The sequence below is a fragment of the Podarcis vaucheri genome, assembly GCF_965113315.1.
Source record: "Podarcis vaucheri genome assembly, chromosome: 8".
In the NCBI taxonomy this organism is placed as follows: domain Eukaryota; kingdom Metazoa; phylum Chordata; class Lepidosauria; order Squamata; family Lacertidae; genus Podarcis; species Podarcis vaucheri.
In genome coordinates this window covers 57755033-57781164 of record NC_138766.1, presented here as the reverse complement: position 1 = coordinate 57781164, position 26132 = coordinate 57755033, and the positions used below count along the sequence as shown (strand labels likewise).

General features: G+C 40.8%; 1 protein-coding gene across 7 annotated transcripts in view; it reads right to left on the bottom strand.

Annotated features, from left to right (window-relative positions):
* The window catches only part of CHD7 (chromodomain helicase DNA binding protein 7), a 134832-nt gene that overhangs the window by 107502 nt on the left and 1198 nt on the right, over positions 1 to 26132 (bottom strand). For 5 of the 7 annotated variants that reach the window (XM_082233713.1, XM_082233719.1, XM_082233716.1 and 2 more), the window contains exon 2: positions 24682 to 24784. The exons of 1 other annotated variant lie outside the window; for it this stretch is intronic. The gene's annotated coding sequence lies outside the window, so the exon portion shown is untranslated. Of the gene's footprint in view, positions 1 to 24681; positions 24785 to 25621; positions 25680 to 26132 lie in introns of those variants that run through there. One more of the 7 variants, XM_082233717.1, reaches the window with a different exon arrangement.

The following is a 26132-nucleotide window of genomic DNA, read 5'->3' as shown; positions in this document are numbered from 1 at the left end:
GGCAAGACCCAACCTTATGCTTTATCCCCAGTTCTCAGTCCAGCCAGACAGTTCAATATATAGAATCACAAAGAATCAACATGCAGTGTTTGAATCCAATAATGAATATTTTTTCCTTTATCTTTGTCCTATTTAAGTTTATACATCATGGCTTGTAGATTTTCTTTAAAGTCTTGCAAATAAGAGCCAAGTATTGCCTCCTGGCTTTCATCTCTCTCTGAAAGCTAACCTCTGGAACTGCATACTGAACAGAGTCTAAACAAATGCGGAGCTCAACTGATAAGTATGAGAACATGGATCAGTACAAGAAACTAAAGAATTTATTTACTATACCCCCTAGCATACCATTCTCTAGACAGCTTACAAAATACATGTTTTTAAAAATATTAAAAGTGGTAGAAGACTGCGTAAATACAAGAACCCATATCTTGCCGAACCCCCAAAATTAAAATTAAAATCAAATTTAAAATATGGGGTCCAAGATTACCTAAACTGGAGTAAGCAATGTGGTGTTCTCCAGATGTGTTGACTGCAATTCCTACCAACCCTGACCATTGTCCACACTGCCTGGGTCTAATTAGGGTTGTAGTTGAACAACATCTACAGGGCACCATGTTGGCTACCCTGACCTAAACTATTTAACAGGCCTGGGTGAACAGAAAGATCACAAAGCTGGTATGAGACAAGCCTCTCTGGGAAGGTTCTCCCAGGTACTTAAGTTACCTGTCTCACTTTATTCAGCAGCAGCACCCACAGCAGGCTTCCAAAGAGGTTTGGGTAATCTTTGGGAGAGTAATTTCAAAGATTCTCTGGGTCCCAAGCTGTTTAGAGCTTTAACTTGAACTTTAAATTGGGCTCAGAAACAGAATCAGGTCATAGTACATACACAAATAAGAAAAACTATCAGTAACAGGAGAAGGGGAAGTTTGAAAATGTGAAGAGACCAGAATTTATGTATGTGATAATCTAATTATTTAATAAATTTAAGAGTAACTTCAATAAAATTTCAGTAAAATTCTTCTGGGAATTGTTACTGGCCCCAGCTATCCAGCCGTGTGCATTTGAACATGTATATATTTGCACATTTGCATTTGCACATGTATATATGCCACTGCCCCCCAATACCTTTAAGGCAAGAAAAAAGCATAATGGGGGCTGTCTATACAGGTCTATGTACAATGCTGAAGCATGTGTGGTAATAAGTCTTTGTAACATCTGGGGGAAACTTGTCAACACCTTTGCTTCCAGTGTCTCTTCCATCTGGAGCCAGAAACCGCAAGACATAGCAGAAGTAGTAGCCTGGGTGAAGATGTCCCACTCTGTTACAGACTAGTATCTTGCTGATCCACCAGACCATTTTCTCCCCGACCTACCCCTGACATTGTGGCTGCAATTCTCTACTTAGCTTCCTGGGAGAAAGCCCTACTGGACCCTGTGGGACACTTGAGTAGACATTCACACATCTTTCTACCACCAACTGTCCTGTGGGAAAGAAGCTATTACAGTATTGTTTATTGTGGATTTTTTCCAATGCAATTTAATGTTACATGTAAAGGGGATTGGAAGGATTTGTACCCTGAAAGGACGGATATAAAAAAATTGTAGTAAACAGTCATGGGAAGCAGGGTATCAGCTGGAACATCGGAGAGCCAACCTACACATGATGTTAATCATGTTGCTTGCACGTCTAAACATAATTTTTACTGCAGAAACACCAAGAGCCAAGAGTGATGGGGAGATGATCTAGATAGGGTTCACAACAAGGTACAAAGGCCTAAAGCCACCCAACTCTCACACCCAGGTTCAAATCCAGACAGCTGGCCACTTCTGCAAGAAAAACCCTGCACTTGAGGGGAACCACCATGATCAATATCATATGTAGTTTGGCCTTGAGGACATGTGTACATCTTTGCCCATCCCTAATAACTCACTTGTTTTACTGTATTCAGATATCTTGTAAGCCACTGCAATAACTTCAATTAGTATGTGAAGTGTAAATGTTCTAAACAAATAAAATATTTAAGTGGCCACCTGAAGTAAACACTACACACAGAGGAAAAATAGTGAGTACGAAATTGCATGGATCTATACCAAATTCAAACATCCCAAAGGAGGCATAAAGTTTAGATAAGAAAATGTGATTTTTTGCACTTTGAAGTATCTGAGAGCTCATGCTTACCATTTAAGCATGATGGAAGTGTGTATTCTATTTACAACTATTTCCCCCCCTTAAAATCTGGCTGCAAAAAATTAATACTATGTACGTATGTATGTTCAGACTGCCTGAAATAAAAGTGAAAAAGATTTATATCATTGTCTTCCCATTTAAAGACAACTGCATATTTTTAACGGCAAAAGTAACCCCCAGTCTTGTGTTACTCTGGTTTTAAACAGCGAACACAAAATTGAACGAGATAATGGGTTTACACAGATGCTTAAACATCTGGGAGAACTGACTGGTCCAAGACTCTCGGATACATAATATTTAAAGGCCTATCTTCTACACTATTTGCTGAAAGGAGCGGGGGATAAAACACAAGTGTTTTCATTTAGCTAAAGTTGATTTAAGTAGATCCAGAATTGTGGCCCTTATACAAGACAACCTGACACATTCTTAAACAGCATTCAGCTTGAGCTCCATGGAATTGTCTGCAATAGCCTGTTTGTTTGTTAACCTTAGTGCGCTGAAGAGATACATACTATTTAAAAAATATTGTTATAACTTGTACAATGTGTAGACTGTTAACAGCAACGCATCTTAAGCAGCAAACTTCTAACCCTTTTTAACTTTCTAAAAAAAAATGTGCTACGAATCAACTTATCCTTTAGCTAACTAAAACAGAGACTTATCCATTTATTTTTCTGAAAAAGACAGAAAAGAGGTTTTTGTTTTTTTAAAAAAAGCCACTAGTCCATCTTGTCTTTATAACAGCTGGTGAAATTTCCGTACTGACATTTTCAAAATTCATCGTTTCCTTATAACTATGAAAATCAGTTAAAATGATATATGTCTGTAAAAACTTGCACTTAACATACCTAGCATGTTAGCAAATAGCTTCTCTCAAATACCTGAATACATAAAAATGCAGAAACTATTTATTTTGTAACTTTACTATAGTTTCAGAGTTAACTCTCACTAATTATTGAGTTCTTGAACCTGGCTCAGTGGTTAACAGGCAGCCGGTGCAGATCTTTGAACACTAGTGTAATAAGCACCCTAGCAACTACATCAGGGGTTGTCAAACTACAGTCCGCGGGCCGGATACGGCCTGAGGGGGTCGTTAAACTGGCCCCCGGCCCTTGCCGCCCACTCGGTCAGTCGCGGAGCACTGGTTTAGCTTCTGCAGCCAATAGCAAGCCGTGGTTGCGTCCTGGAAGTCAGTCCCCGTGCAGAGCGCCGGTGCATGGTGCGCCGGTTTAACTCCGCGTGGGGACTGACCATGTGAGCAGCAATGCCCCCCCCCGCCACCATGAGTCCAAAAGCCAGTGGGGAAAGTGTGGTGGGCGGGAGCGCATGTGCACGGGGGTGCACACTCCCGTGAGCGTGCTTGCCCGTGGGCGATCCGGCATTTTGCACAAACCAGGCAAAAAGGTAGCTCCACATACAGCACATTACAGTAGCCTAGCCCACTTGCACAATCGGAATGAATTTCAGGAACTAAAATGTGTTTTCTGTGCAACCTGAGCAGGAGCGGTGAACAATGTTATAGTTAACTGTTGTAGCTTGTCTTCACATACCCCATGCCACTGCCCTGTTCACAGTTGTGAAAAATATTCTCACACTATGAATGATCTGTGTCACCATTAGGGAAAAGAGGTAGGAATAGGCCAATATATACCGGTATGTGGACTGTCCCTGGGTCAAATGACTTTTCTTCTTTAAGTTCTCAAAGTTCTTAACCTAACTTAAGGTTGTCATCTGAAGTAGTCTGGTATTTAACTGATAATCAATCATCATTTGAAAACTAAAACTTTAGAGCTGTCTTGCCAAAAAATGGCAATTAGTCATTCTGTTTTGGCAACTGTAACTTGGCTTTAAGGTTCCATTTGGTGCCTTGCTTATATATCTGAGTTTCTAATGCTGCCCCCCAAGCAGCATGATGGAAGCTGTAGCTCAAAGCAGCTGGAGGTCACTAGGTTGGGGAAGACTGCACTAGGGTTACTGAGCTGAAGTCACAAGACAAAACAATCTTCTCAGGCTGGAGAAGCATTGGCACAGCAGGATCCTCTGGTGCAAATGCTTCTGGGCCTCTAAATCACTGGCTTCATCTCCAAATGATGGGAAGTCTTACCCTAAAATATGATATTCTGCCACACAGTTGTTGGCTGGGGTTGCTGGAGGAAAGAGCTTTGACTGGCCAGCTAAACCAAGTGAGGGTAGTCGATGGGTTTTAAACCTTTGGTGAGTTAGGGACTTCCCTTGCATGAGAAGACAGTCTCCAGCAGATTGAGCGGACAAGGCCAATGGCTGTTCCAACTGTCAAAAAGGCAGTTTGTGCACATGCTGTAGAGGGAAGTTAGGGGCAGCTGGGGCTCATCAACCTGGGAAAGTAACCCATCTAGGAGGAGAAAACATCCACTACATTGCGGGATATCTTCGGGAGAATAAAAGGCTAAGGGGAAAGCCCTATACAAATTTGGAGTGGAGTCCCTATGATGCTTGGATGGTGCCTTGTACACCTCCTTCTGGCAACTTCTGCAGCCAAGCTAGTGCCAAATGTATTGCTCTGCTTTCCTTTGGAAAAGCTGAGAGGGGTTTTGTTGTTGTCTGGGCAGCCCAGGAACTCCATGCACACTGTTCAGGCTTGCACTTCGGTGCTCCTAAAGCAGTGGTGTGACTTCACCCCCAGAGGTGCACTATTGTCTCTCAAGACAGATGTCAACAATACTTCTCACAAGAGCACTGGGTACAAAACAAAATAAATGTACAAAATCATGTAACAATCAGCATTAATTTAAACAAACAATGCCACCCCCATTATGCTCCAAAGGCCTGCCAGAACAAATAGGTCTTAAGCAACTGCCTGAATAAAGATAATGGGAGTGACAGTCAAATCTCAACAGGGAGGGAATTCCCTGGCTGGGTTATCACCACTGAGTAGGCCTTGCCTCTTGAAGTAACACACACAAACACAAACACACCCTTCTAGGTCACATAAGGTTAGGCATTAGCCACACATTACTCCCATTGTTTTCTATTTGCACTGGTCCCCACTTTGTTTCTGGGCTCAATTTAAGGTACCATGAGGCACTGTTTTGCTGGAGCTAAGGAGGTCTATGTCTGGTCAGGTGACCTGGGTGGGAGTCAGTTTGGGAACCACATTTACACCACCTTGGGTTCCACGATGGCATAAAGGTAGAATAATAATATAAGAAAATAAGTACCATATATACATGTGCCCTAGATTTCCCAAGTATCTTCCCCTTTCTGCTTCCCCCTTAGAATGGCATTCTGGCAGCTTGTAGGCACTATATTCTATTTCTCTCAATGGGATAGAGCATTGCCAAATGCACAGATTGCTTGAGAACACAATAGGATGCTTGATGGTCTACTAAGCCAAGTAAACCCCAGTGTGAAAACCCCAGAATGTGTCCCTTTGCAGGACAACAGAAAGCCTGATATGAAGGAGAATGGGAACTTGTTAAGTCACCTGAAGGCAACTCTTACTAGACAAAGCTTGCCAGACAAGTGGCTATTTATGAGACTGTATTACACATACACCATATTCTTGTAAGGCAGGCATAGGCAAACTCTAGCCCTCCAGCTGTTTTGGGACTACAATTCCCATCATCCCTAGCTAACAGGACCCGTGGTCAGGGATGATGGGAACTGTAGTCCCAGACATCTGGAGGGCTGGAGTTTGCCTATGCCTGTTGTAAGGGGTTGCCAATGTCGCACCTACAGCTGCTCATGTGCCCAAAGAAGCTGCCCCTGGTACTCATAGCTGCCCCTCCACTCACTGAAATTATGTTTGAAAGAAGCATTCCACTGCAGCCAATGGAAGATTGTGTGCACACATGTACCCACAGGCCCCAAAAACCTGGTACCCCAATGTCAATTAACCTTAACCCACAGCTCTAAACAGGAAATACTATTAATCATTATCTTTTGACTCCAGGAGAAAACTAGGGATCATATTAAATGTAGTGCTAAGTAAGCAATTCTGTCAACACAAGTATTTCTGCTTGCACTATGGAACTTTGCTCCCTCTTCTCCCTCTGTACACACTTAATTTTTTTTCTAGGGTTTGCCCCAACCCTTCAGAGCAGATCTGAGGGACGGCATGGAGCAAGAACAAAGGAGACTCATGTTGTGCAAGTGGTAATACTTGTCCTGCTGGGATGTGGTAGCTGAATACCACCCAAAGTTTAACAATCCCCCAAAATCAAAACAGTTAAATTAAATTTAAAAAATAATTAGAAATAATGCCAAATTAGAAATATCAACATTTTAAGTAAGTTAGAAGCCCTTACACTTCAGTGCACTGAGAAATGTAGAAAAGTGTGGTGAGCTTTTAAAACTAGGCTATAGAGCCAGAAAGCTCATCAGTAAAGAACAATGCTAAATTGATTACAATATTAAAATGATTTGGTAACACAAGCTACCAGGAGGTCAAGGGAGACATTAAAACTGTGTCAGGGATTGTTTTCAAAACCTTCACAGGAATGTTAAACATTCAGAATACATATGTTTAAACTCCAAAGTATTTTACAATTGCAGTATTTCTCAAGAAGAAAGTGAGCAGTGAAATAAACCTTATTTCTATCTATTTCAAGCTACTGTTCCAATAAATATGCAACAGTTATGTCAAAATGACCAGAACAAAATGGAGTGTGGGGACAGAAAAAGCTATATTGCTGCCAACCAACATCAAAATCTCACAGCAATTACAATGTCGTATAAAGTTGACACTAAGCTAGGGGACAATTCAAGAGGCAAGGCTAATAGCTACATCCCAAGGTCCTGAAAAAGCACCAAGCACAACTTATTACTTTCATTATTGGACAAAGTTTTCGTACATTTCCTGCATTTGTCACTCATTAACTAAATCATCTGGCAATTTCCTACCTCTCCTGCATTTAAAAAGGATCTGAAAGCCTATGTTTTTCACATTGTAGAAGACTACTGAGATTTCCCTCTGTCCTTGCCATGCTATAGAGGGCCCTGCTCAAACAAGCTCCTCTTGTGCACACAACGAACATTCATTTTTCAAGCTTGGCAGGGCTGCAGCTGAAAATAATTTATCTGTTCTCTCTACAAGAGCACCACATATGTGATTGGGAGGGAAACATATCCATCAGGAATAAACTTGAGCACAAAGACAAGCTGAGTGTCACAGGATACAAAGGGGCAGAGGTCACAACAGTAAGCTGGAGGCTTTGCACTGGGCTGTGGTTGTTAATGCATGGCTGCTTCATTCGTTTTCTGACATGCAAAACAGAAGCATTAAGCATAATTTCGCATTTCATACTACTCATTATGAAAGAAACACTACATATGATGAAACCCTAAACATCAAAACACTAACAGCTCAGCTAAGTTGCCCAGGAGCACTTTTCCCCGATATGGATTATACAACAAATATTCTTTGGTACAAACCAAGTACTAAATAATATTTCTGTATGAAATATGGCTATAGAAAGTATCAATTATCTTTTGACATTCATGCTAACCACATCTGAAATATCTGCTGCTAAGAAACAAGAACTTATACTTTACCTCCGCCATTAAAAAGTAAAGAAAACTGTGACGTAAGCCGAAGCCTTGGGAAATTACCATGTGCAAGCACAGTCTTATGGATTGGATCCAAATGCTTAAGAGTAGACCCAATGAAATAGATCATTTTAATCATTCCCTGGTCTCATTTTGGAACAGCTACATTTCTGATTTTAAACAAAATGCTTATGCTCAGGCTTTTAAAAAACTTTTTCAAACGATGCAACTGCAGCAACTTGAAAAGCCACAGGTGGTCAAGAAACATTTCCCTTGTCTCTCTCCTGAAAGATGTAATCATACAGGGCAACCAAAGCAGTTTCCATACAGAAGAATCACTATGCTAAATACAGCACCAAGTTATTAGAGAAGTTTGGGGGGGGGGAATTGTCTTTACACAGAAAAAAGTGGAGTCATCTATGATGAAGCACATACATTGAAACCCAGTTTAAGTAGTAGTGCAGCCTCAACACTGCTGTCTGATGAAACAAATGGATCTGGACAATGTACAAGCTTGTTTGTGTCACTGTCTACAATTCTAGCTAAGTTCACAACTTTCACCCATACATTAATATTACAACACTTGATACAGTCTGTAATAGGAGACTTGAAATGCAAAAGCAGTTAGTTGCTGATTCTGCCTAGATTCTGGCTGCAGGCTCAACACCAGCATCTTTTTGGCACCAGGTAAATACATTTCTTTTCTCCCAGACACCTGAGTGTTAATCCCCCCCCCCTTGCAACAGCTGGTGGTGTATAAATTTCCTTTGGAGGCTAACCACTGTAGTCAGATCTAGGCTAGGGGATGGTGGAATTGTTCCTATGGTTTGGTTACCACATATGGTGCTTCACTTTTACTTTTCTTGTTTTTCATATGTTGCATTGTGTATTTTAAGTCACTTTGTGATGCCTGTGCAAAGTGACTAGTAAGTTTAATAAACAATAATACTGTACCTGGAACACCTTACTTACTCTTATTAATGACCAGTTCAGATACTGAAGTTTGATAGGTCCAAAACCTTTCAAAAAAGAACCAGCTGAGCTATGCTGGAGACCAAACAGCTGCTAGTGAACAGGCAGCTGTGGCATGAATGATAACTATGTTGTCTATAGCTTATAAGGCTGTAAAATGCGGACAAAACCATAGAACTGAATCACAATCAAATATCACCATGCAGCTACCACTCAACTCAAACAAACAAGAACCTAAATGGAAAGATCTCTAAATCAGCAAGCATATTACAGGTGAACACTCCCATTGGCAGTCAAATGGAAATTTTTGAATCTAGGACTAGAAAATCTTTACATTTGTTGCCACACCATAGTATTACAATAAGCTTCTCTTCACAAAACTTGTGTGAAAGTCTTCGTTTTGACTGTCCTGAACTAACTGCCAATAAACCTCATAGTGAGATTCCAAGCTGAGAGGGAAAGAAAAGTTTCTTTCCCTTATCTAATCACATCCTTCCTTAATTATCAATTTCCAAAAAATCAAAGATCCAAGTTCTTTAGCCTTTCCTCACATGAAAGGTATCCCAACATCCAGGAACAAACAAATGCAGGGAGAAGTTTGTTTTATAGAGCATTAACAAGAAATATAAGATTCAGTTCCCTGTTCATGGCATCTACAGCAATTATGCTCTTAACACTCAGCATTCATCCAGAAAGGTAGCATTTATTTTGTATCATTAATATGCACCACCTTCCTCAACATGATAAGAGTCAATTATGATTCTATATAATCAATTCCTGGGTAAATAATGCCCATTCACTCCATAATTGCCCTAACTGCTTACTCAAAAGATTGATACACATTATCATGGCTGGAAACCAGTGCTGAAGCCAGCCGATCACTGAAAAGAATGCACAGCAATGTATAAAATTTACAACAGACTCAAATGCAAAAAGCAAGCAACAACAATCTGGAAAATGAAAATAGAAAAGCCCAAGCCAAGACTTGAAAGTAGTTACTATGCAGGGAAAGGTAACAGCGAAAGGATCTGAGATCAAGTGCTGTGAAATCACTTACCACATTTGCTAGCCAGTGCTTGAACCAATCCTTCAAAAAGCAGCCCAAATGTCCAAGTTATAACCATACACAAAAATCCACAGGAATGATGAAATTTGCACCAAGACTTAAAAGAGTAAAGCAAACCTAAAGGAAAAGTGTGCTCAACCAAGTGTGGCAAGGGTGTGTGAATGTTGTTATGATATAAATTTATGACAAACTTTCTCCCTGTGTGTATGAGAATTCTACAAAATCAGATATGGATATAACTACAAGGGGTCATAGTACATTTGGTTAACAGGGTATTAAGATGTGATATTTTGTATTAGGAATCCCGCACCAAAATAGTTCAGTCTTGTATTTAAGCACTTGCCTGGTAATCCCAGGCAACAACAAACTGCATGGTGTGTGAGCTGCTGGCATCCCTTTTTTGTGCCCAACAAACCAAGCAGGCTGCCTGCCACCGAATGGAACCCCTCTTCTTCATGCCCTTTACTGAAATGTCGTGGGCTCCTGGAAGAGCACCAGGGCGTTATCCCTCCACTCCCAGCTAGTTAAAAGCGTCTCTATGGGGCTATTTACAAAGTTGTGACAGATAAAATGGTGATGTTATTAACCAGCTAGTAGAAATTTCAAATGTTTTATACACAACCTCATAAGGAGGAAATACTGATGCTTCTAACAATCTATATATATTTGTCCACGCACCTCACGTCTGCCCCCAGAACTCTTCAGAAATGGTTATATGCCTGTAACCCTAATCAAATCTATCTCAGTTGAACCTTAAACATTCCTGTCTTGATTATATTACCCCTCCAAACAAGCCTCTTAATCTACCTATTCCTTGTTCACATGCAGATAAGGTTGGAAGCAAATCAACTTGTTCTTCTTTATGCAAAGAGAGCCATATTCTTCCTCTACAGATGGAATAAAGCTCAACCATTTTCTCATTCCACAGTTGGAATAAAGTTTGAGAGATCATCTCTTCTTTTTACTCCATTCACAAGTTGTGATGTTTCTAGCCGCTGCCACCCCAGGGTGGGGAGACCTTGGTGGGAAAGAACCATAGCAGGTGTAACACATGCTTTCTATGTGTGTAGATGCTTCCAGGTTCAAGGCTCTCTTTGTCCTGTCCTAGGGAAAATATAGAGCTTTATAGTTGTCCAAAACTCTTGATCAGGCTAGACCGTGAACAGAACAGAGGCCGGGGGAAGAAAAATGTTGGCTAGGGTGAAGCCATCAAGCCTGCATCTGGTCAGAGTATAAAAACCGCTCTTGCCACACCCTCTCCAACTGCTGGTAAAGTAACGATTTCTACTGATTTTTAACCTTGCACACTACCTAATATAAAAACTATGTAATTTCTCTTTATTCCTATTTTCCAACTACCAAAAAAGTGTGTGTTTCCCCTACGAATAGATACATCTGTTGACAGTTATATGTTTCTCTGCCCTAGAGGACCTTGGTAGAACCTGAAATGTGCAGCTAGCCATTGGATTGTCCACTGCCTCCTCCCAGATTCAATCTTCAGAGTGGCTTCAGATTTTTCTTCTATCGCCACCCCAACTTGGTTTACCATCTATTCTAGCTTGATGAAGAGTTCTAGAGAACTCTCACAAGAACACACTTGTGTACATTTTCTGTTGGCCTAATGAAGGTGTTGTTTAAGGTAGATTTTAAAAAGTTTTCTTATAGGCCAACACAGTTCCCTTTACTTTTTGCATTCATGCTATACTTACATTGCAAGCAACCCACAGAATGCTTGTTATAGGGTGTCATATAAATAATGCTGTTTGACCATCTTTGCAAAGCAAGTTATGGACTATTTTAGTACTATTTTAATCAGGGTTTATTTCTGTTTCATAAACCCTTATATGCTGGTGTACATACAAGCTTTTCAAGTCACAAGACATTGAAAATACAATTTTATATCAAGGTCACTAAATTCAGCCCATTATGACTACATGGTAAGACATGTATATTTGTATATATATTTGTATATATGTGTATATATTTGGCAGATAGCTCCCAAATCCCACTGACACCTATCCAGATAGTTTTCCTTTTTAGTTATCCTATTTGTGGTAAAGTGATTCACAGATGTTCCTATACTGAGCTTGTTTTATGACACTGCAAAGGATTAGTTCAATGATGGGCTGAATCTATATGGGGGTGAAGATGAAACAAGAGTGGTTATTATTGGTGCACTGGTAGGTAGAGTAGAGATTTACAACAGCAGCATAAAAAGGAAGCTAGGTCACATAGTACAGACAAGCTGACTGAGTTTGCAGCAGTTTGGTGAGCATTAAAAGCATGGCCACCAAAGCAACATATTTAACAGTGAGAAGGGACCTGCAAAGCACACATGCCCTGCCCCCACAGCATATACTGGTGAATATAGATCTGTATCGACTCTTAGCTAAATCAAGAAAACCTCCTACCTGTATGTCAAGAGAGACACTTGACCACAGCTAGCATATTGATTTGAGCTCAAAGAGTATGTTACTCTTTGGGCTTTGCCACAGCTCTTGCCACTGTTAACTTTAGCATAGATGAAGAAAAGCTAAATGGGATGTTGTGTGCCTAATGGCAAACTGAGTTGCCATCCTGACAGCTAATGCAATGCCTTTAGTCCCAAAGTGTCCAGGAACCAAATTTAAAAATGCACATGACAGTAAACAAAATGAAGGGTCTCAATATGTATCAAAACATCACCCAGTACCGGTATGAGGGCCAGACCACGAGGCTGTTTCACCTGGCTGTACATTCAGGTGAAATAACAGCCACTCAAGTCCTTCTGCCAAGGGGGCTTTTCAGCTGATCAAGCCGCCCCCCCAGGCCAGGTGGGGGCTTTGTTAAACTGCTCTGCTGGAGGGTGCAGGCAGCCGTACGCCCCTCAGTGCAGAAGTATAAAGAAATCACCCACCCATGCTAAGGTGGCAGCAGCCTCAGGCGGTGGTGCCAATGCTTATATCTCCCTTATTGGTCTCTACAGTCACAGCAAACACTAACTCTCAAATGGTTTGACTTTAACACCCCACCCCACCCCGTGTTGCACTTCCATTGTCTCTCCAGGCAGATGGATGCAAACAACAACAAAATTATAGCATCAACTTCCCTAAAACAAAGCTCAAAAGGGTATTTACGTTAATTACAAAAAAACCAAGTTAGCTCATTATTATAAAACAATTTAAAAAACAATTCATTACAATTTTTAAAAAATAATTGTAATGAATTGAACTTTACAAGCAAGCAAGGTAAACAAACAATTCACTGAAGAAGATTACTTTAATTTTTGTCTCTGGAACTGCAGGTCAGACAACATTTGAAATCATCAAAGGAAAAACAGGTATGTCTGATGTTATATTTAACTAAAAGACTTGGTGTGACAGCTAGAGATGAGGACTGTGTGTCTGATGAAGTGTGCCCATCTCACACACTTTGCACTGACTGGCGTAGCGTAGTAGCTAGAGCAGCAGTGGGGAACCTCTGGCCTGTGGGCCTAATCAGGCCAGGCCTGGGGTGCAGGTTGGCCAGCAAGGCCTTTCCCACAAACCTCGGCCACTTGGCTCACATCTGACCTCACAGGTGACATCACATGTGAAGAGGTACAGACGTGGCTACAAAGAAACAACGGGAGTTTAAAATGAGATCCAGATTATTCCTTTGCAAGCAAGGCTCCCTGTCAGCCCTAATCAGCTAGTACTTGCTGACAGAGAGCCCCACTGGGATTGGCTGCACTATAGAATTTGTCATCGGGAACTCCCTAGAGTAGCCAAGAGGGCTGGAGGAAGTGCTCTGGATCCAAACTACTTTCTTTGCAGAGTTGGGTGAAACAACAGGGAAGCCAATAGGGACTGGATTCAGGGACAGGAAATTGGGTGAAATGATATAGGGAATGCTATAGAAAAAGTACAAAATAGTTTGAAGGTGAAACAAGGGTAGCAGGCTGTAAGGACTACAACCAGATAATCATGTAAACAATGTTGAACACTTAAAAAGTGTTATACATATATTATACACAAGACTAATTGATACATCTCTTGGTCTTTGCTGGTTTTTCTGCAATAGACTAGATTTACACAGCTACCTCTTGGAAGGATGTGGAGGGAGGGAGGGAAAGAGAAGCTGCAAGGATGGCAAAGTTCGATAAATCCACTTGCAAATACCTCTCCCTCATCTGGCAAACACCTGTGCTTCCACCCAAAGCCCTGCTTGGCGGGCAAGTGGGGGAATACCTCTCCTTTTCTCCTTGGCTCTCCCGGGAGGAAAGTAAAAGGTACTTTTCCTCCTGAAACTTGGACTTCTATGTCTTTGCTTTTCCTAAAGCACAGCAGTACCTCACAGTTGCTTTCTGCGAAGTCTGTCAGGAATGGAGAGAGACCACACTCCCTTTTTTCTCTGTGAAGAAAACAAGGGATAGTGTCCCTTCTTCAATTTTTACAGGAAACAGCAAGGAGATACTGCTGCTAGCACAGCAGAGTGAAAAGCCCAACTCTTAGGAAAAGAAAATGTCGCTTTGCTCTGAGTTGAGGCTTTCAAAAAAACCAAAATCTGGACCTCGCTGCTCCGTTACCTCTGGTGGGGATGACTGAGGAAAGGCAATAAAAGCCACCTTCTTTATTTGATGCACCCATGAGGAAAAGTGGTGGTTTGTCTCCCTCCCATTAGTCCCCCCCCAGCTGTCTCTTTTGCAAAACCTCAACTCATGGTGAGAGGAAAAAATACCATCTTCTTTATTCAATGGAGCATAGGAAAGAAAGGCTATATGGCTTCCTTTCTGCAAGTTATGCTAAAGGAAACGAAATAATAATAATAAAAGAAGAACCCTTCTTTTCTCCACTGAGAGAAGTTTCCCTCCCTAACAGGCTTTTGGAGGAAGCACCAGCTGAATATTGCTGTGGCTTTTTGCAACTTGTGGGATGGAAGCTTCCTCTCCTCTCTCCATCACACCATTTACAGGGAAATAGTGGCAGTTTCCTGGCTGGGAAGACAAGTCCCATCTCAGCCCAATGCTGCAATGGGAATGAATGTGGTAAGATCCTGCATTTGTGTCTGTGTGTGTGCTCTGTACATGCAGTGGATCAAGGAAATTCATATGACGCTCCTCCTAGCTCAGGTAAAAAGAGCTGCAACAATATGCCTGTGCATGGTGTTCCATCAGGAAGGAAGGGCTGTGAGAGCTGTACCATTCTCACAGAAGAAAGATTTGTTCATCTCTTTTTCTCTTAAGGCAACCCAGAATGGAAATATCAACTCTTATCCCTCAAAGATTCCATAACTCAGCACAAACTTTCTATAAAGCAAAAGCAGTGGTGCCCGACATGTTGCATCACTTTACTAATTATGGAAATGTTACTTTTGCATGTATTAGTGATTCAAGGACATGCTCATAAAACATGCAGAAGTCTGTCAGGCACTGATACAGTAGTGTACTTTGCCTTCCATGCAGGGGATACTCCACACCATACTTGGATGGAAGCAACTTAGTCACAGTTCCCTACAACCTTTAAAGCTACAAATTGCAGTCCTCTATAGCAACTTCTTTATACAATACAAAAAAGGTCTACCAGTTGATTTATTATTATTATTTTTGGCTTTGAACTTAGAATTGCATTATTGCTCAGCTAATCAGAAGCAGGTAATTCAGGATCATTATCCATTACACAATAAAATGAAGAGTTATGTTTATTGTTACCAACATATGTTTCATTTCTACCAACCACTAGTTCACATATGTAGCACTTTCAATATTATCAGCTTTGTGAAACCTACTGAAACAGTTCAAATAAGGTAGACTTTATAGCTAATGAGTGGTAGTCACAGAGTAGTTCACACATTCAAATAACTATTTCAGGTTACTTCTTAATTCAAATACATTTATAAAAAAACCAGGAATTTTAGAGTATACTGCACTTTCCACATATCAAGCCACCTTGATTCCTTGGGGGCACAATTCAGAACTGCACTCTTTTTTTGCCTAGTGATGGTTCACGCATGTGTATATAATTCAGACTAAAAAGATGAACTAACTCTAAGTTGTATTTAAGGTACTTGATCTTTGATGGATCATTCACAAAGGGAAGTGGATCATGATGTTTCAGTCATCAAGTAAAAATATGCATGTGTAAACAATCCCCTTTTAGCTTTCAGCTTAGTCTCACAGTAGTCACACAGTCATTCCAGTATGACCAGTGCTCACTCTAAGGCGACCTTTATCACTTCTAGGCCAATAAGCAAGATATCCACATTTCTAACCATTTCCTAGACAAGTCAGAGGACGATTTCAATTTTCAAAATTTATCAGGCTGACTGCATCCTGCTTAAATGTTGAATCTGTACATCTGTCCCAAGTTTTACCCCACTAAGAAGTATCGCCTTTTAGCACTAGCAGTTTAGCCATTTATACAACTACTTGCTACATTGAATGCCTATTTTCAAGACTGTGAAGCCTTTAGCAGTCAGGTCTTAATACAGCATTAAAATGCTTAGAATAAATTTATGTAAGATGTTCATCCCGAACTTGACTGATATATTAATGTTATTTAAGTACCTACTGTCAATTTCTATTACTCTAGAGAACTATGACTACATAACACTGCAAGTGCTCAGTCTATACTGAAATATGTTGCAGTTACACTGATTGGAAACCTTCCATTTCAACCACGTTCAGGAAAATCCAAGAGTGGCCTCGTGGATTTTTCAGCAGAAGATTTTCCAATTCATACAATCACATTTTACCTCTTTTTCATGCACTATGTGATATCTAGCATATATGGCAAGCCAAAACGGCATATTAGTACAGTTGTACCTCAGAAGTCGAACGGAATCCATTCCGCAAGTCCGTTCGACTTCCAAAACGTTCGGAAACCAAGGCACGGCTTCCGATTGGCTGCAAGAAGCTCCTGCAGCCAATTGGAAGCCACAGAAGCCCCATCAGATATTCAGCTTCCAAATAACGTTCGCAAACCAGAACACTCACTTCCGGGTTTGAGGTGTTTGGGAGCTAAAACGGATGAGTACCAAGGCATTCAATAACCAAGGTATGACTGTACAGTCATACCTCGGGTTTAATGTGCTTTGGGTTGAGTGCGTTCGAGTTGCACTCCACAGCAACCCAGAAGTAACAGAGCACGTTACTTCCGGGTTTCGCTGCTCGCACATGCGCAGAGACTCAAAATGACATCACGCGCATGCGCGAAGCGGCAAAACGCGACACGCGCCGTCGCGTCTTAGGTTGCGTTCAGGATGTGAACGGGGCTCCGGAATGGATCCCGTTCGCATCCCAAGGTACCACTGTATATTCATTGGTATATGCCAATGAATTTAAATTAAGTAACAACGTAACATTTTACTCCAGTAGAAAAACCTATTAATAAACATTGCTCAGCAATAAAACACCTGTTTGGCAAAAAAGAGGCTACAATATATGCTACATTCCTCATTTTCTCCATTAGTAAGGCACACGTTTTCGTTAATCCAACAATGGAGCAATACAGCAGCATAAACAGGTACATAAGGAAACTACTGATCAACAACTCAGCCCTGGCCCAGAGGTCCGTCATCTCTTTGCTACCAGAAAGACCAGAAGATCATGCAAACACAACATAAACAAACAGTCCTTCAGGAAACAACTGGAAATAAACCACCAGCTTAAATTATGATAGCAATGATATCTTTCCATGCTCCATTAACAAAACATCCAAATATACTCGTTTAAACAACTCCAGTGGCAGAGCTGGAAAAGATATCCGCCAAAACTGGAACTATAGCCTGATAGTCCATTTTATGTCATTTTCCCACCTAAAAGTTTTCCAGCCCTTATAAAAGTTTTAACAGCAAATTAGGGAGTAAAAGCTCCCTGCTGCCATGAGAATTCTCCAATTGCCCTGGAAAGGCACAGCAAAAAAGGATCAATGAATCTACTGTTTACTCTTCGTGTAATATCCATTTCTCTTTTTAGGTTGAAGTTTGTGGAACGTATACATGACTCAATAATATTCATTCAGGCAAGTTTCTTTTGCTTTTGTTCTCAGGTAAGACACAAAATATTTTCCCCAAGTTACTTCTCTGTCTAGAATTATATTCCAATGAAGTTTCTGCTGCAACTGTTGCTTCTTCCTTTAATTCTAGCTTTAGGTTGAAGACTTTAGACCAGATGTGGGCATCCAATGTTGCTGAACTACAACTCCCATCATCCCTGGCCACTGGTCATGCTTGCTTGGGCTGATGGGAGTTGTAGTTCAGCAACATCTGGCAGGCCAAAGGTTCCCTACACCTGCTTTAGGTTCTACCACACCCAGCCCACCACAGCCTCTTTGTCAAAAGTACTTTCACCTGTTGTTATTGACTGAACCAAATAATATACAGCCTTTTCTTATCCTCTGTTTCCCTCATTTTGGGGAGAGGTGTGGGCAAGGCTGTATACAGTGGTATGTCCGGTTGCGGACGGAATCTGTTCAAGAGGTCCGGCCAGATCCCGAGGATTTTGCAACTGGAGAGACCACTTCTGTGCATGCGCAGCAAAAACCTGGAAATATACTTCCGGGTTTGCCGATTACATACCCCAAAGTTTACGTAAGCGGAGGTGTGACTGTACCTTGAAAATATATCCAGTGATATAATTGGCTGGCACATGCCTGAGCCTGAAAAGTTAAGAGACGTGATCAAGCAGAAGGGGGAAGAGTAGGCAAGAGGAAGAAGCAAAGTACTGGGAACTGAAATGAGAATCAGGTCAATGGTAGAAGGGGCAGCTGACATAATTTCCAATTTTGTCAACAGTTAGACATACACAAATGATGGCCAAGCCAGACAAGCTTGAAATACTAGCAGCTGTCTTCTTCAATTTAGGGACAAATACTGATAACCTCAAATACCTATCCAGGTAAATCTGGTTGATCCAATGCAATACTATTTATATTCTTACAGTTAGCTCTATGAAGCAACTAACCAAGTCTAGTTTCCATATAATTCATTATCATATCTAGCACGTAAAATTTAAGTAAAAGAAAATCCTGCCACAAAAATTCAGCATGTTTTTTCCACTAGTGCTAAAGCATTTCTGCCTACATCAAGAAATATAAAGTTGGGCAACCTCTTTGCACAATCTAATGGCATAAAACAAGGGCTGATGTCAGACAAACATCTACAATAGGCTTTTATTCTGTAGTCACTGTCAAGCTGTGGAGGTAGGTGACCATTTTGCGCAGGGGGTCCCTTCCTGCTCCCCACACACATTGGAAGAGCGCACACAAGACCAGACCAGCCCATTTTGGGGCCACTTCCAGGTCAGCAGCAACAAGGATGTGTGTGACTGTGCGTTAATCAGACATGCGTAAAATGGTTCCTGTCTGTATGTATACATGTATTATGTCTTTAGATTCTGAAGCTCAACACCTGTTCTGATAGTTTTTTTAAAAAAATGATATTTGCATCTCAATCCCATGTGAAGTGCTACCATCTTTCCTTACACACAGCAACCTGATGAATGCAGATTGCAGCTGAAACTTTTAGAAATCAAAACAACATAATAATCTCTGTACACTTTCACACAAAATGGTTTTGCAAAAAAATAATTTTTGGGGGGTAAAAACATTCATTTCTTACTTCAACAAGAATTTTCTTTTTTAAAAACAGAAAAGTCTTTCGAATCTGCTTGTTGAAAAATATTCAGCACCTGCAAACTGTGTCATGCAAACATCATAAACTGTAAGCAAAGGTTTAAAAGTAAAAATCTAATAAAGCATACTGACCAAAAAGCAGAAATGTTGTAAGTACCAAGTATCTTCTTAAAAACACCCCCCCTATTATTAGCTCTGAATTCAACCTTCAATAGAGAGCCAGTGTGGTGTAGTGGTTAAGAGTGGTAGACTCGTAATCTGGTGAACTGGGTTCGCTTCCCCGCTCCTCCACATGCAGCTGCTGGGTGACCTTGGGCTAGTCACACTTCTCTGAAGTCTCTCAGCCCCACTCACCCCACAAAGTGCTTGTTGTGGGGGAGGAAGGTAAAGGAGGATGTTAGCCGCTTTGAGACTCCTTCGGGTAGTGATAAAGCGGGATATCAAATCCAAACTCTTCAATAGCATCATTCATTGCACTGCAGAAACTATTTTAAACAGACAGTGCTGAATATCACATAATCTATAATAATTTGGATATCTATTAAAAACTTAATTTCTCAAGACCTGAACTGTCACAAAATTCTGAATTTATATAAACAACCAAGAAAGAGACTTAGCCTGTAAATTTGGAGGGCATTCATTGCTGGATTCTCTACCAGCAGAAAGCCAAATTCCAGGAAAGTAGCTTCTAACCACAGGAAACCCACCCACACCAAGTTTATGAAAAAGAATCTGTTATTAAAATTTTAGACACTGAAACTGAATTCAGCGGATTATGCTGCTAAAAAAAGATGTTTGTAATCAGTGCATTTCCTACTGCAACGGAACCATAGTTCCGTGTAAGAACATGTTTTTTATGCAGAAGGTCCCATGTTTCAGTCCCAAGCATCTCCAGCTACAGAGTCAGGTAGCAGGTAGTGAGAAGGATGTCGGTCTGAGAAGCTGGAGAGCCACTGCCAATCAGAGGAAATGCTGAGCTATAAGAACAAACAGTCTGACCTGGTGTAAAGCACCTTACTACAAAGAAGTTCTTGAAGAACTACTCAAAGATTCTTATAACAGATAATTGCATCTCACAGCAAATAGCCAAGCCACTTCCACCCTTCAGCTGCACTCCTTATGCTCTGTTCCATGTAAGCTTAGAACCAAGGAGCTCCAACAAAATTATGTTGTATGCAGAATACGTTCTGATGTCTATATTGTAATCTAGACTTTTATAGAGTGTCAGAAGATTTAAAACATTTAACCACTACATATTTCCCTAGTTTTATGTTTACTGAATCAAAAAGTGCTAGAAGCTAGGAGCTAATCAGCTTGTGTATACTTAGGAACATCTTTAAGAGGTTTATTATATTTAAGGCTTTGGAATGTATTCTAAGTTACAGAATACTTAATTTAGAAAATTGATGTGTAGAAATCAGTAATTGATTAAAGCATAAGTACCACTCCCCTACACCAACCACTAATTCTCAGAAAAAAACATGTGTTGTATTTTGGTTCTGCGCTGCAGTATATCATGAAACAGATGTGTCTTGGTCTGCAGGCAAGCAATAATAATAATAATAATAATAATAATAATAATAATAGTCTGCGAAATATGGAATTAGGGTAAATGGCCACAACAAACTGGACCAAATATGATCTCTACATAAAAAGCTACTGTATGGGTGGTGTCCAAAGCCATCTTTCAGGGGACGAAGAAAGTAATCTTTCTGCAGGCTGGGGGAAACTCTCTAGCAAAATTAATGTGACATGAGGGATGCAGGACAGGAATACCTGAAATCTGCCACCTGACCCCATTCCATTGGGATGCCCTTCATCACCAGATGGACAATATTGGATACCACAAGGCTGCAATCCAAATGTACCTGTTAGAAATCTTCACTGATGTGCTAGTGGTAATGATTTGTGAGTAGACTTGGATAGTATCAGGATGCAGGCCTATGTAACCTAGGCAGTTACTGAAGTTTCCCTAGTGCATTTCACTAGTAGATACAGTCGTGCCTTGGAAGCCAAACGGAATCTGTTCCGGAAGTCCGTTCAACTTCCAAAACGTTTGACTTCCAAGGTATGGCTTCCGATTGGCTGCAGGAAGCTCCTACAGCCAATCAGAAGCCGCGGAAGTCCCGCTGGACGTTTGACTTCCAAAAGAACGTTCGCAAACCGGAGCACTCACTTCCAGGTTTGCGGCCTTCAGGAGGCAAAACGTTCAACTGCTAAAGTATTCATCAACCAAGGTACGACGGTATTTATTTTTGAAACAAAAACTGTTATGAAATATCAGAGCAGTATGGTACAGCTAACTATTTTGAAATCAACATAGTAAATGGTGTCTTATCTGCTTATGACTTTGGCCTTCTCTACATATGGAAAGAAAGCTGGGCCCATTCATACAGATCCAACAATAGCCTACTCATTCTGTGCAGCACTGTTACATATAGGAACATGCATAAACCTGAGTTCTGAAATAAAGACTAGTGCAATTCATACATTTTCTAGCCACATTAGCCACTCTTTGATTTATTGGAACAGCAGCCCACAAACTGGACCAAGCTAACAAAATAGCTAACAAACATTTTCACTCATCAACAATGAGTTGATGGGGGAAGTCTTGACTGTGACCTAACCTGAGATTCATAAGATTTCAAAGGCGATCCCAAATCCAACTCCCATCTCCAAGCTGGGTAGAAGGGAAGGGGCGTGTCCCTGTCATACTGTATCTTGGACAGATTAAGGAGTGGAAGATGTCCCACTGCTTTCCAAGTCTTGGAGGCTGAGCATGAGATCAAAGACAGCTCCTGGCCTTTTCCGGACTCCAGAAAAAGGAGATGGGGCAATCACCAAACTATAAAAAGTGGTACCTCATCTGTGCCTGAGCACAGGTGATCTGCAACTGAAGCCATTACTATTAGGCAGGGCCTATGTGAAGCCCTTACTTCTATAGCACAGCATTACTATCTAAGAGGTCAGCCTGTGCAATAAAATATTGCTCTGGCTCATGCATCTTTGTCTGAAAATTAGAATATCTTCCAAGGATTCAGAAGTACAATACCTCTCAAATAAACAACATGTCGCTGAAAGCAGTTTGTGCTATCAGACAGCTAGGACACATGCACATGCATGTGCATAATTTACTTGCTTGCTATGGACAACCTTTGTGTGTCAGTAACAAATGTGGTTTCCACATAAAGTATAGATCGACCAAGCGGAAGACCTGATCCTGGGTTTCCACATCCAAAAAGACCTGATCCTACTACAGCATATCGTCAAGTGGAGCTGAAAGTGCAAACTTCATAAAAGACAAAAACTACTTAGGAGCCACACTTTTACAACCTCTATTTTTCCTTCAAAAACTTCAAACTCTGCACTGGCTTATTGCAAAAATATATCCATATACAGCTACTTCCAGAGGCCCACAAATTATGGATAGCCTTAGTAGCTATCTATGCTTGCCACCTTTCCCCGAAGAATAAGAGGCAGGTGGTTGCAGAACATCTAAGGCTCAGCATAAGGATGGAGGCAAGTCACCCATTTCTCTCCAGTGCCAAGCCAGAGAGAAGGGTGATGATTGTCCTGACTTTTAGAGCATTCAAAAAGCAGCAAACTCTCAGTGGTTTTCAAGTTTTTTCAAGGCTCAGCTTATCATAAGAGGAAGGACCAAGTATTTCCAGAACCGAGTTCAGACCATGCCATATTCAACTTTTTAACTGTTGATCGTTGGAAATCTTGATTGTGGTTGCTTCCCAGTAATCATACATGCCATTAAAACAATATAACCACCACACGTGATTTTCATGCTCTTTCTTATACAAATGTATGAAAAAGGCGATGTTCCAGAAGTTCCAAATCTTGTAACTTAGCAAACATTTTAAGGCAAAATAAAACAAATAAATAAGAAGATTATCCCCTTCAAATAGTAAGAATAGATTGGGACTTTCTTTTATTACCTTGCTTCTGTATTTAGAAAAGTGTAATATATTAAATTTTCCATGCACCAGCACCATACTTAAAGCTGCAAAAAAAATTCTGTCAACATGCTTCAATAAAACAGTAATCAGCAACCAATATAAGCTCCTTGGATGCTTACAAAATAATATGTATTATGAAACTGAAAATATTCTTGTAACTGACTAGATTTGGTGGATTGGCTCAAATGAACCCTCCGTTATAGAACAGAACCTTTGAATCCAACTGAATCTGAAAAACATTTATAACGTATATCTAAAATAAGCGATAGTAAAGGGACCCCTGACCAAAATAAGCTATAGTAGTGGACCTTAAAATAAGCTATTAGAATTGACTTAAAAACCACAGGTATTCTAGCCTTGTGTTATACAGGTACAATGCATTAACATTACATTTTATCATCTCTGATATTCTTCAAGAACATGGTGAAGTTGAAAAAAAACCCTGACACCAAAGTAATTCAGTATGTATTAGTTTTTAAAGGTATTAAAAACCCTTCCTAGACTTACTAATTAAAGAAATCTTGCAGGATTTTTAAGAAGCTAGCAAGAATCCCAAATTCTTTTTTGTTGTTATCTCAAATTTCAATGATTAAAATATGCAATAGAATACCCTTTGCAAATTAAATGGTTCAAAAATAAGGTAGATATCTGTATCTTCCAGAAATAGTTGGTATTTTGTAGAATCTTTTGATAACTAGCACAATTTACAATACATGATTTGACATAGGACATGTCCTATAAAAACTTGTGAACATATGCTTAAGTAACAATTTGTCAGGAAATAAATTATACTCCAAATTAGTATTGAACTATTGTGATGAGAAAAAGTAAATGCCCCATTTAAAAATATGGACACGAATGACAGTCACCTGTTTCATACTTCAGAAATGGAGCCCACTACTTCAAACAATAGTGAATATTGCAGAGCAGTTCAATTCTATTTTGGACAGGGTCTGGAGGGAGGGAAATGATAAACCTTCCAAGCCCCTTCATGATTATTCAACTTTCTGTCCATTGTTTATTAACAAATACTTCAAAATAAGATGTTTTGTTGTAAACGTTTGTACTCTGGATGGAAGCTGCTCTTTCTGTGCCATCCTATAATGCAAGGTAGAATTCTCAAATGTACTCCAAGCATCCAGCTACATTTAGCTTTCAGCCTTTTTATTATCACTGTCAATGAATGGGGCCCTAGTCAAATTAAGCTGCCATTTTAGGTTAAAGACAAGAGCCTCTGTTGTGCAACAGCAATACAAAAATACTCTAAGCAACAGACACAGCACTCTAATTGGAAAAAAATATCAACATCAATTCCTACAAAAAATAGTTAGCAACTGTGCTTTTTAACAACAAGAATAAAATAATACTCACACATTACTGCAAACTAACTGAATTTGTAATTGGGATAAATCGGCTACCCATGCTGCTAGGGTCACAGTCACTAAGATTTTTTGCCTCCGTTAGAATGGATGATCTGCAAGAAAACAAAAAATTGTTCAACTTTTATCTTAAGATTTGTAGTTATTGTAATATGAGATATAAAAGTGTATTTCCACCAGGATAAAAGCTGATGAGCTTCTATTAAATATATATATATATATTCTAAGGAACACATCTCCTAAGTGGGAGGAGGAGAGAAGGGCCATATCGGTTTGAAATTTTAAGTTTGCAAACCGAAATCTATGAGTAGCAAGTGGTCAAAAAGCTCACTGCAAATGAAAAAAAACAACTCACCAAGATCTGCTTGGAAAGCACATTCAGTACTACACCAAACAAAAGCAAAGGCAAAGTAGAATGAGTTGGCTGTTGTATCTAAAAAATCTCTAGTAATTCAAAGGAAACTCCCAGCGCGTTGCTACTTTTCTTTTGTCCATTGTCCGTTTTAAAAGTACTTTAAAAGGAAGGCGTGAGCACTATCCCAAAGTGATCTGGAGAAACTCATCCGATTTATTGCCTATGTGGTAAATCCCACGAGCTTAATGTGTGTGTCCCCCCCCCCTGCTAGATTAAGGGGGTGCCTCCTAATACAGAAGGGTGTCCCCTTATATAATGCTATCAGGAAAAATGAATGCAATATAATGATGGCTGCTCCCTGTGACCCACTAACAACCTTCCCTACCCACCTCCAGTGTGGCCCCCCCCGCACATCCCCAGCGTCCGCTTCCCACTTCCACCAGCCCCACATTCAGCACCCACCCACCAGAGCCAAAGGAGAAACAAAATTCCCGGCCAACCCCATTTCCCTTTATGAATCAAACCTAAACACATACACTCCCTGACCGCCTGGCCTCAAACCACCTTTTCCGCTCACCCTCAAAATGGCCTTGGTTTCGGGAAGGGAGGGGGGAAAACTACGGCCACCAGGGAGACCTTCTCAGCGACCCGCTCTCGATCAGGGGAAAAGACAGAGAGGGGGAAGCGCGCAGGCGAAAGGAAGAGATCGCCCGACCGGGGGGGGGGGGGAGAGGGAGAGAGACACACACACAGAAAGGGAAGCAGACTTGGTCCGCGGGGTTAAGTCTCCTATTATGTTGTTGTTGCTGCTACTGCTATCGCCTCCGCCACCAGCCCCAATCCAAGCTGCCTGGGGAGCGTCTCTCCCTCCCCCCCCCCAGCACAAAAAACCACACACACACACGCTTTCTTCTTGGGTTGTTGGGAAACAGTCGTGATCTCCTCTCCCCCCCCCCATGTGATTCCCGTTTCACTCCCACCGCCAGCCTCCCCGCTCCTCTCCAGCGAAGACAAATAACCCCGGCACAACCTCGTGCCTCTTCTCTTCTCTCGCCGCCCCCCCCCCGCCACCACCACTCCTCCTCCTC